The sequence below is a fragment of the Bison bison genome, unplaced genomic scaffold (genome assembly GCF_000754665.1).
Source record: "Bison bison bison isolate TAMUID 2011002044 unplaced genomic scaffold, Bison_UMD1.0 scf7180017864048, whole genome shotgun sequence".
Classification (NCBI taxonomy): Eukaryota; Metazoa; Chordata; class Mammalia; order Artiodactyla; family Bovidae; genus Bison; species Bison bison.
The window spans coordinates 6,739,372-6,755,616 of NW_011494620.1; the positions used below are offsets into that span (position 1 = coordinate 6,739,372).

A 16,245-nucleotide genomic window follows, 5' to 3' on the forward strand; every position below is an offset into this window, starting at 1 on the left:
GCGGCACACGGCATGTGGAATTTTAGTTTACCTGACCAGGGATGGAACCTGCGCCCCTGACAGTGGAAGCCCGAAGTCCTAACCACTGAACCACCAGGGAATTCCTGGGGTTGTTTTTTAATTTTCCAAAATGAGAAAAAAAAGATTGTCAGATGACTTTTCTGCACCCTGGAAACCAGAGCCTCACCTGGAATCATAATGTAAAGCTTCAGACTCAATCTGGTGGACAGGTTCATGATAGATTTCCCCTAAAAAAGATATTATTAAAGGCCAACTTCAAACCTTTTAAAAAGTACCTATGAAATGTGATCTACATTCATGATTAAGATAGTGTTTTCAAAATTTTATGAATTTTATTTAACAATTATTATAGTAATTTTTTATGTACCAAGTATGATCCTAAGAGCTTTACAAAATTAACCTATTTAATCCTTAAACTAATGAAACATTTACTATTATTAACCTCATTTATAGGTGAGAAAATTAAGTCACAAAGAGGTTAATTAACTTGCACAAGGTCATACAGCTAATAAGTGACAGAACCAAGAATTCAAACCCAGTGACCCTGTATGCTGAGGTCACTAGGCTATGCTGCCTCTATTAAGGGCCTGAAAAATAGATAGATAGGTAGATGTGCTGTGCTGTGCTGTGCTTAGTCACTCAGTCACGTCTGACTCTTTGTGACCCCGTGAACTGTAGCCTGCTAGGCTCCTCTGTCCAGGGGATGTCCCAAGAAAGAACACTGGAGTGGGTTACCCTGTCCTCCTCCAGGGGACTGAACCCAGGTCTCCTGCATTGCAGGCAGAGATGGATAGGTTTTTAATATATATTTATCATATATAAAATATATACTGTGTGCTCAGTAGCTCAGTCGTGTCCGACTCTTTGCAACCCCATGGACTGTAACCCACCAGGCTACTCTGTTCATGGAAGTTTCCAATGGAATGGGTTGCCATTTCCTACTCCAGGGGATCTTCCTGACCCAGGGATCGAACGCACATCTGCATTGGCAGGCAGATTCTTTACCACTGAGACACCTGGGAAGCCCCATAAAATATATACTATATGAATATATTTTTGTGTATAAATGTTATATTTTATATAGGTACATATGTGTGTGTGTGTGTGTGTGTGTGTGTATGAGAGAGAGCAGGATTATAAGTGCAGTTTTCCAAATGGCCCTCTTTTGGGGTGTTTTCAAAGCATGGCTAAAACCCAGAAAACTTCTATATAATTTTTCTGTAGCTACATCCTCTTGAGGAGACTAGGGGACTGGATTCGTAAACGTTGGCTTCTCCTCTGACAAACGAGGTGGCTAAATCAGAAGAACTAGTTCGTCAAGTGAGTGTAAGAAGCGTCCAAATGCAAAATTATTCAAATTTCCTAGAAGGCTGACCAGGTAATTTTCCTCTTTAGATCTGACTCTGGGAGGTGTCCTGACTCAGTATTTCGGTAAGCTAACTCTGGACACACTTCCAGATGACACCACCCTTATGGCAGAAAGTGAAGAGGAACTAAAAAGCCTCTTGATGAAAGTGAAAGAGGAGAGTGAAAAAGTTGGCTTAAAGCTCAACATTCAGAAAACGAAGATCATGGCATCTGGTCCCATCACTTCATGGCAAATAGATGGAGAAACAGTGGAAACAGTGTCAGACTTTATTTGGGGGGGCTCTAAAATCACTGCGGATGGTGATTGCAGCCATGAAATTAAAAGATGCTTTCTCCTTGGAAGGAAAGTTATGACCAACCCAGATAGCATATTACAAAGCAGAGACATTACTTTGCCAACCAAGGTCCATCTAGTCAAGGCTATGGTTTTTCCACTGGTCATGTATGGATGTGAGAGTTGGACTGTGAAGAAGGCTGAGCACCGAAGAATTGATGCTTTTGAACTGTGGTGTTGGAGAAGACTCTTGAGAGTCCCTTGGACTGCAAGGAGATCCAACCAGTCCATTCTGAAGGAGATCAGCCCTGGGATTTCTTTGGAAGGAATGATGCTAAAGCTGAAACTCCAGTACTTTGGCCACCTCATGTGAAGAGTTGACTCACTGAAAAGATTCTGATGCTGGGAGGGATTGGGGGCAGGCGGAGAAGGGGACGACAGAGGATGAGACGCCTGGATGGCATCACCGACTTGATGGACGTGAGTTTGAGTGAACTCTGGGAGTTGGTGATGGACAGGGAGGCCTGGTGTGCTGCAATTCATGGGGTTGCAAAGAGTCGGACACGACTGAGCGACTGAACTGAACTGAACTCCGGACTATTCTTGTGCCTTTTGGACTAAATATAATGCGAGTTTGTTCTGCTCAATAGTTCATATTCTAATACTTATGTGCAGGTTTAAGTTTAAATTTCTAGGGTCTCACGCCTCCGGATTCACCAAAAAGGTAACGCTCGAGTAAACAAGTGGGGCGTTCTAGCTACTGGTGCAACTGCGCCCCCTGCCGGCACTGGGCCGGCAAGCCGGCCTCATCAGGCGGCCTCTCCCGCTTCCCCCAGCACAGCGCAAACTTTAGCCCTTCCCCTCTTTTCCAGCTTTCCAACCAAGCCAAACTGGCTTAGCGCTGCCCCGAGCTAAGCACAAGTGCACTTAGCGCTGAGCATCTAAGGTAAATCAAAGCCTCGCAGCCTTAAAGTATCTCACGGTCTATCGGGGCACACCCGAAGCAGCCCATTAGAATGCAGCTGCAGCCAGCCTCCTGCCCCATACGATCGCAACCACAAGTGGCACGCCAGAGCCTGAACCAAACAGCATAGTACAATGCCCTTTTGTTGGAAAGGAGGACTATGACTCACCCCATCATTTTCTGTGTGCGCAGAAACCACGGCCTGCACAGGAGCGACCAGGCCAATCGGTCGGTGCTTCGCTGAAGCCCCAGGTTACCTGGAAGCTGTCCCATAGCGAGCTCTCTAGGGTGGGCGCCAGAGGGACTGCACAGAAAACTCACGATTAAGGTTAACAGGGGCCAGGAGGAGATCTATGCATTCGGATATTAAATTAATAAGTAACAAGTGCATTAAAAATATGTGACCAAGACTTCTGATGCATTAATAACAAGATGCTAGCTTAGCTTCCCAACTAGACTTTGTTGGATTTTTTAAAAACAGAATTTTATCTGTTTGTGTTTTTCAAACTAGGCCAAGAGGCCTCCTCAATTTCTAAAACACAAAAATTCTTTCTGTTCCTCTTCTAAACCCAAATCAGACTCTGGACACACCCAGGAGCTCACTGTGTCTTTTAGTTAACTCTCTGTCGCCTTTCACTTGAGAGAAAGTTCTGCCGGTAACAAAACCTGCTATACTAGCCAAGAGGGAAAAGGACTTGAAGGAAGAGGAAGAACACGTTTTTAATAATTGTTCTCAAATCATATGAGGATAAAAAGTAAAAGAAGTCGAGAAATATGCCACTCCATGCAGGAGTCACTCTGGACAAGTGTTTCCAAGCTATGGCCTATAGGTCAGCCATCATGGCAACCAAAGGAGAATGTAATTACAAATGAGGACCTGTGAGGAGTGTCTAAGACGGTTCCCACAAAGGGTACAGTGGAGAAAAAAAATCTGTGCAAACGAAGAAAGGCAACACTGGAAACTCATGAGAGCAGAGAAGAAGAAAAAGGTGAGAAGGGAGAGAGAATGAGGTGGGAAGCAGAGAGAAGGTGTGAGTGTGGGTAGCCACGGGCAGGGTGCATCAGGGTGAACATCTCACATTTATAATTTAATGTAAGTAATGCGTGGCTTTGTAAAACAGCAGGCAAGAAAAGAACTTCAGTGTTCTCATACACATAGAGTAAATATGTGAAAATGCAGACAGTGCAGAAGAGTATAATGTAGAAGTGAAAGTCTCTGCCCCACCAACAAACAGCTGTTAATGGTGGAGCAGAGGTGCAAGGGGTGGGGACAGGCAGGAGGCCAGGCAGCCCTGAGACAGCAGCTAGAGGCCAGCTCTGGACATTGTGGTTTAAACCAAAGGTTTTCAGCTAATGGCTTCACAAGAAGCCCTTACACAGGATTCCCCCACCCCTAAAAATCCTCGCCTATTTCTCAGCAAATGTGAGAACTGTGGCCAAAAACAACAGCCACCTCCCTATTTGATTTAATCAGAAAAAAACCAAACACAACACCTCTATTTTTATGCATGCCTGAAATGTTAAGAATGTACCTGTAGCAAATTTGAACAGAGAGCATTAAGCTTTGTTATGTACTTAAACTGAGAGAAGGTGTGTATGCCGCTAAGTCACTTCAGTCATGTCCAACTCTGTGCGACCCCATAGACGGCGGCCCACCAGGCTTCCCCGTCCCTGGGATTCTCCAGGCAAGAACACTGGAGTGGGCTGCCATTTCCTTCTCCAATGCATGAAAGGGAAAAGTGAAAGTGAAGTCGCTCAGTCGTGTCCGACTCTTCGCGACCCCATGGACTGCAGCCTACCAGGCTCCTCCGTCCATGGGATTTTCCAGGCAAGAGTACTGGAGTGGGGTGCCATTGCCTTCTCCAGAAGGTGTGTATGACAAATATACAAATGTCACTCTCAGGACCTGGGTCAGGTGGTGTGTGGTAGTAGAAGCTGACCAATTATGTCATATTTATATCTCTGTCCTCTGTCCTAGTTCATAGGAGGTGACAGTGGGAATGAAGATGAGGCTGGAGAGGAGGAGGTGGTGGAGCCATGTCTTATGCCTGGTGATAAATGAAAATGCTGAATTTCTACAGGTATGTTAGGATTTCACACATCCCATAGAGAGGTTAAGATAGCATTTTCTCATATAGTGTTAACATATAATAGTTAATCCTGAAGAACAATTAACATATTACCTATTAAATAATAATAATGCTATTTATGTAATAAATCATGAATAATAGATATTTATCAGAAACAGTCTCCTTTATACAGTTATAAATGAGTTCTAGTTGTTATTTTAATAATAATCCTTTATATAATAATTCTTTATGAATTATTAAAGTACCAGTTTGACCTTTACCTGGAATATCTAGCAAAGTTAGGACTTGAATAGTCCTCACTGTATTGTACATACTGTATCTCTATATAGTTTCTGGGGCTTCCCCGATGGCTCCCCCAATTGTAGGCGGATGGTAAAGAATCTTCTACAGTGCAGGAGACATAGGAGACACGAGTTAGATAAGAAGATCCCCTGGCGGAGGAAATGGCATCCCACTCCTGTGTTCCTTGCCTGAGTAATCCCACGGACAGAGGAACCTGGTGGGCTACAGTCAATGGAGTCACAGAGAGTCAGGCCCAACTGAGCACATGGCACATAGTTTGTTAGTTGGTTGATTTATAACCTGCTTTGTTGAACAGGAGATTTAAGATTGCCCAGTGCCTTTCACATCAGACATGCTAAATAGTCTCCAACTGCACGCTGTTAGGCTGTATAGAACTATATATATCACCAATGCAATGAACACTAACTTGGGCAAACTCCGGGAGATGGTGAGGAACAGGGAAGCCTGGCACGCTGCAGTCCATGGGGTTGCAAAGAGTCGGACATGACTGGGTGACTGAACAACCACAAGTATATACAAAAAATATATGCCAATTAGAGTGATCATAATGTTAGATGACTATATTTGAATACTATTAAATACTAAAACACATGGTAACTGAAATGGTTTCTCTCTCTCTATCACACACACACACACACACACACACACACATTGTTTTTAACCCCATAGCTTTTCTGAACAAAAACAGAAGAAAAATGCAGAAAATATAAAGCCAAGCTGGAGTAGGTCCTATGCAGTGAGCTCTTTGGGGTCCCTAGCAGACCTAGCAGAGACATACATCCCAGTCTGTTCACAGTCATCCAGAGTAAGACAGCTCAACAGGGACGTGAAGACTTGAGAAGATTTAGTCTTCTCAGCGTCGTCCTTTCAAAGAGCTATCATCAGACTCCTTTTGATTCTAAAGAGAAAAGGATAATAACACTGTTCTTCTTAGGGAGCTAATTCTCTCTGACTGAAGTAGTCAAACCACATAGCTCTTTCTGTTTATTTACAGTGTTGTAATTGTATAACAGGATAGAAGTACCAATGCATTCAATAGATAGAATACTCTTTATTTAAAATAGGGAAGGATTTCCTAGAGGAAGCATAAAATTAAGAATGTATGATAATTTTGTAAACTATCCAGGTGTAATTACCATCCAATAAAAATAAAATATTTCATAATACTCTTAGTTTTCACTAGATATTGGTTTATAAGTCATGGTTCTATTGTTTACCTTGTCACAATAAAGTCCTTAAAACCAATATTCTTTATTTGTTGATATGTACTAAGTGGAAATCTTTATAATCCTGGGATTTTATGTGCAAAAAGCTGCCCAGGTAGGCCCCAGCTCCGGGTGTGCAGTACGTACAGGCCGCAGGAGCATCCTTGTGATCCAGGGGCCTAGGTTGGCTGGGTCTTTCTCAAGGGACCCAGAAATAACACAGCTAAAAGTGGAGAAACAGAAGCTAAGATCTCAGCTGATAAGATGGGCCTTGCATGAGGTCAGAGGACAAGTAGTCATCAGTAAGAGAACAGTAGTGATTAGAACTGGAAGTTGAGAAAAAGAACAAGGCTTTATGAGGGCTAAATCAGCTAAAACAGTTCAAAACTAAGGCTCTGAAGGACAAAGAGTGTAAGAATATTCCCCATCCCCTGTTTTTAGTCACTGGTTTAGGGGATGATTTAGGGGGTTCCCAGGTGGTGCTAGTGGTGAAGAACCTGCCTGCCAATGCAGGAGACATGAGAGATTCGAGTTCAATTCCTAGGTCGGAAATATCCCTGGAGAAGGGCAGGGCAACCCACTCCAGTATTCTTGCCGGGAGAATCCCACGGACAGAGAAGCCTGAGGGGCTAGAGTCCATAGGGTTGCAAAGAATAAGACATGACTAAAGTGACTTAGCGCACATGCAAGCATTACTGATTTAAATTTACACTGAGAAATTCATGGCCACAAGCAACCAAAATGATGGTGATGATGGTGGTGGCGGCATGATTGGTGTATTTTCTCCCTGAGTTCCAGACGTGTGATGCAACAGCTCTTCATCAAGAGTTGGTTGCTTGTCCGGTTTGATTGAGAAATCACTGTCACAAGCATCAGAAAAACTCAAATAGTGCATTCTCTCCATGGGCCTACATGGGAAGTAGAAGGTAGCCCGATGCACAAGGAATCCAGTGGCATAAGATGATGACAGTTTAAGGGTCCACCTCTCTGTTGGAGTATCTTACTCCCCTACAGCATCTGCTTTAGAGCTGGATTTGCCACTGGGACCAGAAATGCTGGCTGTTAGTCCTTTGGGATCTAAAGCTGAAAAGGGGAGAATCAAGGGGACTAGGAATTGTTTCTGCATTCTAGGGAATGTGGAAGATTTTGCAGTTTCTTTTTTGTAAATTGGAGATACGATACCACCACCACCATCACCCGGCCCTCCCCCCTCCCCCTACCAAAAACAAAAACAGAAACTCCTAGGCTCTAGGAGTGGAGTCTTGTAGCACTCAATGGATAATGTGGTCCTGTCAGTTTTAGCCTCAGCCAGAGATGAAGGAACTAGCATTTCTGATAGAATTAAGAGATCGAAGATACTGTTTACTGAAAATAAGCCATGGATGGAGGATTCAGGGAAACAGGGACAAAACTGTATCCTCTACCTAACAGGGCCGGGTTCACAGAAGGTGAAGATAAGCATTTGAAAACGAATAAACAAATAGATAAACCAGAAAATCAAAATACAGGTAACTAATTTTAAGTAATAAAAACCCTGAGAGATCAGAATCCAGGAAATTAGATTCCGTCTAAAAGGCTATCGAGCCTGGAAATCAGAATACAGGTCTAATCATTACAGTGGCTTCTTTTGTGTTTCCTGCTGAACTAGGATGGCATGAAATTTATAGATTTTTTTCCCCAAAACATTTTATTATGAAAATTCACAAATTTACAGCAAAGTTGAGAGAATTTTATAGTGAATACTGTGTAATTACCACCTGGATTCTACCATTAATATTTTACTATACATGGGTTTTTTCAGTTCAGTTCAGTCACTGAGTCATGTCTGACTTCTACCCCAGGGACTACAACACACAGGCCTCCCTGTCCATCACCAACTCCCGGAGTTTACTCAAACTCATGTCCATTGAGTCGGTGATGCCATCCAGCCATCTAATCCTCTGTCGTCCTCTTCTGCCTCCAGTTTTTCCCAGCATCAGGGTCTTTTCAGTTCAGTCAGTTCTTCGCGTCAGGTGGCCAAAGTATTGGAATTTCAGCTTCAGCATCAGTCCTTCCAATGAATATTCAGGACTGAATTCCTTTAGCATGGACTGGTTGGATCTCCTTGCAGTCCAAGAGACTCTCAAGAGTCATCTCCAACACCACAGTTCAAAAGCATCAATTCTTCAGTGCTCAGCTTTCTTCATAGTCCAACTCTCACATGACTACTGGAAAAACCATAACTTGGACTAGATGGACCTTTGTCAGCAAAGTAATGTCTCTGCTTTTCAATATGCTGTCTAGGTTGGTCATAACTTTCCTTCCAAGGAGCAAGCGTCTTTTCATTTCATGGCTGCAGTCACCATCTGCAGTGATTTTGGAGCCCAAAAAATAAAGTCTGTCATTGCTTCCACTGTTTCCCTATGTATTTGCCATGAAGTGATGGGACCAGATGCCATGATCTTAGTTTTCTGAATGTTAAGTTTTAAGCCAACTTTTTCACTCTCCTCTTTCACTTTCATCAAGAGGCTCTTTAGGTCTTCTTCACTTTTAAAATTTTTATTCATTCATTTATGTATTTTTGGTTGTGCTGGATCTTCATTGCTGTGCACAGGCTTTTCTCTAGTTGTTGAAAGTGTTCTCAAGTTGAGGTGCTTTGGCTTCTCACTGCAGTGGCTTCCCTTGTTGCAGGGCTTGGGCTCTAGGGCTTGGGCTTAGTAGTTGTGGTGCACTGTTTACTTGCCCCTTGGCATGTGGAATCTTCTCAGACCAGGGATTGAACTATGTCCCCCACGTTCACAGACAGATTCTTAACCACTGGACCACCAGGGAAGTCCTGCATGCGGTTCGCATGCATGCTAAGTCACTATAGTTGTGTCCAACTCTGTGCAACCCTAAGGACTGTAGCCCACCAGGCTCCTCTGTCCATGAGATTTCCCAGGCAAGAATACTGGAGTGGGCTGCCATTTCCTTCTCCAGAGGATCTTCCTGACTCAGGGATCAAACCCGTGTTTCTTTATATCTCCTGCATTGGCAGGTGGGTTCTTTACCACTAGTGCCACCTGGGAAGCCCAATATAATCTCTGCTGCTGCTGCTGCTGCTAAGTCATGGCAGTCGTGTCCGACTCTGTGCAACCCCATAGACGGCAGCCCACCAGGCTTCCCGTCCCTGGGATTCTCCAGGCAAGAACACTAGAGTGGGTTGCCATTTCCTTCTCCAATGCATGAAAGGGAAAAGTGAAAGTGAAGTTGCTCAGTCGTGTCTGACTCTACGTGACCCCATGGACTGCAGCCTACCAGGCTTCTCCGTCCATGGGATTTTCCAGGCAAGAGTGCTGGAGTGGGGTGCCATTGCCTTCTCCGAATATAATCTCTATATACCCTCAAATGCTGAAAGATAACACTGGAAGAACACCTGCTTTAGAAGCAAATAGTCCTAATATCTGGTTCTAGCACTTACTAGTTATGCTTTTGCTTAAGTTACTTAATCTTTCTGAACCTCCATTTCCAGATCTTATAAATGCAGATCATAATTTTTACAGTGATGTTATGAGGCTTAAAAACAGATGAGAAACATTGGTGTCTTGGTGATTAGTATTAACTCACATCCAATTGCATTAACCAGAATAGTTTACATTTTTTATTTTCATGTGAATTTCTTAGATGAACATCATATATGCATATGTATAGTAAATATATTCATATATGAAAAATCTTAGTTGGCTATTATTTCAAAATGGCTAATATATAAAAGATATGGTAATATTCAGTTGATTATTTGAAGTTGTGTTCCTAACTTTGCTCACAAATAAAATACCCATTGTGCCAATATGCCTTTCTAGTGAAGCAAAAAAACCATCACGTACATTTTACAGGAAATATTGATAAAGTTAGCAAATTATATAATATTTCTAATATTTAAAGGAACGTTGTTATAAAGCCATCATACTCTGATTGGAATTAGAATAAATCTTCTAATTAAAAGGACAAAAGTCTTGTTGTCCTTTATAGAATGGCACAATCACAAAATGTGATTGTTTGAGCCACATAATGTTGGAGAAGCATTTATTTCTTTATCATTGCTTATTTCATTAAGCAATGATACAGTTTTGATATAAACCATTAAGGTAGTAAGAGATGTCAAAAATCACCTTTGTGATGAATTATAGTAAATATATTATAAGCAATATAGTCAATATATTATGGCAAAATATTATTATTACATAATAATATGTACATAATTACATAATGTATGTATAATAATATACACATAAAATATGTATATATGTACACAATATACATCTATCACATAATTATTACATATATTACATATATAATACAATTATATATGTAATTATATAATAAATACAATTATTACATATATTACATAATATACATATATTACATAATAATATATTGACTATATTATATAATATATTAATATATTATTATAAGGGGCTTCTCTAGTAGCTCAGATGGTAAAGCATCTTCCTTCAATGCAGGAGACCTGGGTTTGATCCCTGGGTTGGGAAGATCCGTGAAGAAAGAAACAGCAACCCACTCCAGTATTCTTGCCTGGAGAATCCCATGAACAGAGGGGCCTGGGAAGCTACAGTCCATGGAGTCCCAAAGAGTTAGACACGACAGACTGACTAACACTTCACTTTACTTCACTATATTATAAGCATATGAAAGTAACCTATGTGATTATGAAGTTTTACTGACTATATATAGAAAAAGAAATGTCATTTAAAAAATTATTAACAATAGATATATAGGGATTATCAAATGGTGGAACCCTTAAAAATCATTTCATAGAAAAAGTATATCCTTTTGCAATGTTATTGTGTATGCAGCATATAACATACTAAGCTACTTTGATCAGCAATCAAAGCAGAATTTATAGCTAACCTAAAATGTAACACTGGCTCCTTCAAGTAATTCATTCCAGTGTTTATCAACAAAGCTTATTAGCCAAAAATCCCAGTGAAAGAGTCCATAAATCAATGAATGTGGCCGTCAATGCTGAGAGATTTCTTGAACAGATACAAAAGACACTCACCGAAAAGGAAAAAATTGATAAATTGGATCTAATTATAATTAAGAACTTCATCAAAAGACACCACTAAAAAACGAAAAAAGAAAAAAAGCCGCAGACTGGAAGATGTTACTGATGCAAGTTCACAAGTGGTGTGCCCAGTGCACAGCGAGGCCAAACAAACCCAAAATGTTAGAGTTTGGAGCAGAGAAAGTTTTATTGCAGGGCCATGCAAGAAAAACACGTGGCTCGTGCTTATAACCCCCCAGACTCTCCTGGTTTGGGGGGAGAAGCTTACATGGGCAAAACTTGGGGTGAGGGCTGCTGGGTATGAGACTTTCTTCTGATTGGTTGGTGATGAGGTAACAGGGTGGTGCTCTAGTAATCTGGTACTCTCCCTGAAGTTGCCAACCTCCACTGGGTGGGGATTTTGGTTCGGGTAGAACTCAAAGATATTGTTACCTATACCTCTTGAGGAGGCACCAGGGTCTTGCACTATAATTTTCCAATTGTTCCTCCTTTGTTTCTACATCCCCTTACTTCCCTGATTAGCAACTGTTTGAATCTGCTCTTTGGTATTCAGGAAGGTCTAGGAGACAGAAGCCCTTTTCCTGCAAATAAGAAAACAGGGGACATAGAAAGGCTTTTGTGCGCAGGAGGGCCCCACAAGGGTCCTGCTTGCTTTCAAGATACTCATAATATCTTATATCTGACAGAAGACTTTTATCCAGAATATATTTAAAAACTCTTACAAATTAATAATGAATAAACAACAATTCAGTTGTTTAAAAAAGGCAGACTTAAATAGGCACTTCATGCTCAAGACAACCTGCTTTATCTTCCACAGAAGAGAAGGGGATTAAGGTACACATCTTCTAGGTTGAAAAAAAAGTAAAAGTGTTAATTGCTCAGTCATTTCTAACTCATAGTGACCCCATGGACTGTAGCCTGCCAGGCTCCTCTATCCATGGGATTCTCCAGGCAAGAATACCGGAGTGAGTTGCCATTCGCTTCTCCAGAGGATCTTCCCTACCCGGGGATCAAACCTGGATCTTCCACATTGCAGGCAGATTCTTTACCATTTGAGCCACCAGGGAATCCAGGTTGAAAGATTTTGGTAAATCACATTTTTTTTATTCCCTGGCATCTTATTTATATAGCACATGCTATTGTTGTTTTTTTTTTCCTTCCTTTTTAATATTAAAAAATTTTCTGCTTTATCCCCTAGTATTCATATTTTCCTGTACTTTTATGAAATACCTTTTTTTTTTTCTTTTTTATAAGTCTGAAATTATTTCAAAATAATAAGTTTTTAAGGAATGGCCTGGTTGGACATTTTTTTTACCTAATTTAAATTATTTTTCAATTAGTTTTTCAATTAGTTGCTTGCTCAAAATGAAATACCTTTATTTTACCCCATTTTATTTTCCCTTCCTATGTCAGATCTCTTATATTTCCCATCTGCATCCTGGCTTAAGTGTCTTAGAAATTTAAAGTACTAAATGTCCTTTTCTTTGGGCCATTTAGAGACATCCTATGAAGGACACTGCTGGAAAATATTCAGTGGTGCTGCTGACAGCAAAGCTGCAAGATGACTAGTGTCCGTGTGTTGCAAGTGAAAGTTTCTCCGTGTTATTTGTCTTGTTTTTGGTTGTTGGATATAGGTAATACACCTTATAATTCAGCAAACCCAGATGGGACGAGTGCAACTAATGCCAGGTGCATTTAAACATCAACTTCTGAGGTAAGGAAGAGAAGGAAGTAAATGAAAACAGGGTATTGACTCTTAAATGTGACACCCTAGGGAGGCTGTTTGCATAGTGGTTAAGAACACAGACCAGATTTGCCTGCATTTGAATCTAACTTCCTTTATTGACTATGTGACTCTGGGCACATTTCTTATCTTTTCTTTGCCTCAGTTTTCTCATCTTTCAAGTTGGAGGACAGTTTGACCTCATGGGGTTATTACAAGGATTAATTTAGTTTATTAAAAGTACTTAGAACATTGCCTGGCAATAGTAAACACCACATAAATGTCAGTTACTATCACTCAAAATTATAATAATGAATAGATGAAGGCTCCAGAAACATTTTTAGTTTTTAGAAGTCTGAGGTTTTTTTGTGTTTTTTTTTTGTAGTGTTTTTGATTTTTAAAAGATCACCAATGGGGCTTGGATTACTCCAAGAAAAAAAAAGTATGGCTTAATACACTGATAAATGAGTTTTTAAGAGAGAAACCATTTTGTATGACCCAGTACAAGGAGTAAAGTTGACTCACAGGAGATGTCTGGCTGGCATGAAAACCATTAAAGAAAATCCTGAGCACGATGTTGACCTCAACTCAGAAACACATGCTTTACATTATCATCCTATCACTTCTTGAGCTCCTGGCATGTGTCGCTGAAACAGACAGACTTGTTTTTGTAATTTTTTTCAAGTAGTCATTCTCTGTTATTGCTTTTGATTTAGATAAACGACCTTCTAACTAACTATTGGGAAACCTTTTGTAGACTTTATTTGTGATGGTTATGTAAAGTGATAGCTGCGAAAGACTGTCAAAATCTCTCCTAACAGTGTGCTTTTCCAAAAGAAAGGCCAATTTCTTTGAAAGTAATAATGAAAGGATAATAGAATCCCAGATATAAGAAGGAATAAGGTCTGTGAGCTCATGGATGGCATTCATCTCCCAAGACAGGAAAGTCTGTCTCAGGAGCTAACCGGTTTTGCTTGCTTCATACCGCTGAGTACACTTGAGTAGCTACAACGGGAGCAAAGTACACTGGGCAGTGCCCCAGCAAATGACTTTTCTTGCCAGGAAAGACTAGGGCAATTCTGCCTCTACAGTAAAGGCTGATTCACAGCTGTATAAGAGTCTGGCTTTTCACTGAAGATGTGACTACCTTGAATGGCCTGAATGTTCATTATATGTTCAGTATATGTACTACTTTTAATAGGGCTTCACCGGTGGTTCAGCAGTACAGAATTGGCCTGCAATGCTAGAGACACAGGAGACGTGGGTTCCATGCCCTGGGCTGGGAAGATCCCCTGGAGGAGGGCATGGCTACCCGCTCCAGTATTCTTGCCTGGAGGATCCCATGGACAGAGGAGCCTGATGAACTACAGTCCACAGCATCGCAAAGAGCTGGAGATGACTGAGCACGCATACACGCACGCACTACTTTTAATAATATTTCTGAATATTTTACCTTATAACAACTCATTTTATTTTATTGTCTAAACACATGAGTTATGGCTGCTTATGGCCAATTCAGAGATTAATGAAACATACAAAAATAAAGTGCACACCTGCCTTTCGAACTGAGAGCACATTTTAGAGGATTGTAGCCTTAATTGCAAGAGTCAGAACTTCAGAATTTGAAGCAGCATGATCTGGTGGAGCAAATACAGGCTTAGGAGTCAAACTGATGGGCTTTGAATCCCACCTTATTTATTTCCTAGTCATCTGTGTCTACCCAAATTATTTAACTCCTCCAAGCCTATTGCTTCATCTGGAAAGTAGAGGCAATATTCACTCTCAAAGGTTTCAATAATTCAATTAGATATACATGTGAAAGAGTGCCTGCCTCACACAGAGACAGAAAATTTTTGTCTCTGCAACATTCTTTTCAACTCCCCACTCCTTCCCAATGGGAAAAAACCAGAACACTAACACTTCTCAGAATATTGGTCAAAGTTTTCAGTAAAAGAAAATTTCACATGTAAAGTGACTACCAAGAAAATAGTTTATAGGCAGTGAGGGGTTCAATCATCATCTTGATTATTAATCCTACCATAATAAATCTCCAAGTACAAAGTGCTCAGTTGCTTCAGTTGTGTCTGACTCTTTTCGACTGTGTGGACTCTGGCCCTTCAGGCTCCTCTGTCCACAGGATTCTCCAGGCAAGAATACTGGAGTGGTTTGCAATGCCCTTCATAAGTGTTATAATGAAAACACCATTTGTATAAACATCAGAGACACAGGCCCCTGAAAATTTTCTCCATTAAGGATATTTGTACTCAGGTCACCAAAATGTTGTGTAGAGGAACCCATTACATTGTAAGAGGGTATTCTGCGTCGGAGTTTCCAGGACTTGAAGCCTAGGGAAGCCTTCAGGAAGGAAACCTTGTTTGGGAACAGAGGTTTGAGCCAGATTAATTTCAGGTTAATTCTAGATAGTCATCCCACACCATCTCCAGACGCCAAGTGGGATCTGAAGATGGAAAATAGATCGGGGCAGGTGATCTACGTAAGCACGAAGATGACGGGTAATCACCAAGGGAGATTCCTGTGTGGAAACAGGAAAGAACAAGCGGTAGAAACTGAGTACTTCCCTCGGAGGCCCCGCATTCTTCCCACTACCTCCAGGTTCCCATCACACTCATCAGAACCCCATGCCCACGAGGAGGATGAGCTTGGAAGAGGCAGGTCAAGGATCGCCCTCCCACCCTGCCCAAGGGGCCCCTCCCAGAGTAGCCTCCTGAGCGACTGCGACCGCGCGGCACCCGAAAGTCACGACGAAAAGCTCATCTCTGTACCTAAAATGCAGCAGGACCAACGACTCAGAGAGCAGGATGTATATTCACAATGCAATCATTAACAGCCATTAATCCTGGGCCCTGTGCATCGGTTTAGGATTTGAGAACACTCTTCAGAAACCAGTCACGGTATGGAGGGTGGGGGTGGGGGCGCGTCAGAGGCTCTCGGGTGGAGGCATAGTTTTCTCAGTCCTGGGTGCGCGGGGACAAGCTTGGGGCTCTTCTAAATCGGCTCCCGTTCCCCAGCCAGATTTGCCTCTGTCAGCTCATCTCTAAAGATAATGTTTAAGGTGAGGAGAGCACAATTTTAAAGATACAGCACCCCAGGACCCCTTAGCGTACAGTGAAATCGGCCAAGCTCACGCATCCCTCAGTTATCAGGACACACAAGCTGGCTTTGCAAAGGAAAAAAATCCTCCTACGCGCCAGCGCGCGCAGTCCCGCTGTCCTCCGCCAGGCCGCCAACC

General features: G+C 41.6%; 1 long non-coding RNA gene across 1 annotated transcript; it reads left to right on the forward strand.

Moving 5' to 3' along the window:
• Positions 1 to 3,273: 3,273 nt before the first annotated feature.
• LOC104985489 lies at positions 3,274 to 8,220 on the forward strand. Its single transcript, XR_824907.1, has 3 exons — positions 3,274 to 3,616; positions 4,606 to 4,708; positions 8,189 to 8,220. It is a non-coding gene; the product is annotated as an uncharacterized LOC104985489 (long non-coding RNA).
• Positions 8,221 to 16,245: the final 8,025 nt, after the last annotated feature.